The following is a 466-nucleotide window of genomic DNA, read 5'->3' as shown; positions in this document are numbered from 1 at the left end:
GCCGCGCCGCTGGCCGTGCCCGAGGCCAGCTCCCGGGTTCCCCCGATCGGGCGCCCGCAGCGCCCAGCGCCCCTGCCCGTTCGGGTTGCGCCCGTAACCTGCACACCCGCAAAGGCCCCTGGGGCCTATGACAAGTGGGCCCCTGCCCAGAACGTTTTAGTTAAAAAAATTATTAAAAATTAATTAAAACAATAAATATATAATTAATTAATTAATTAATGAGTTAATTAAGTTAATTAATCCTGTTTAATTAATCTAATTAACTAGTAAGTTTAAATAAAGACTAATTAGACTAAACAGACAATGACGATCGGGACCCACACGTCAGGTCAACTCCCTGTTGACTGCTGATGTCATGCTGATGTCATGATGACGTTAGCAAACACTATTCTGGATAATGTTAGAATTAAATAGTTAAATAAATCCTAAAAATGATTTAAATCTTTAGAAAATCATATCTTTTAAT

Source organism: Triticum dicoccoides, chromosome 1A, assembly GCF_002162155.2.
Source record: "Triticum dicoccoides isolate Atlit2015 ecotype Zavitan chromosome 1A, WEW_v2.0, whole genome shotgun sequence".
Classification (NCBI taxonomy): Eukaryota; Viridiplantae; Streptophyta; class Magnoliopsida; order Poales; family Poaceae; genus Triticum; species Triticum dicoccoides.
The sequence above is the reverse complement of the archived record's forward strand: the minus strand, read 5'-3'. Positions refer to the sequence as shown.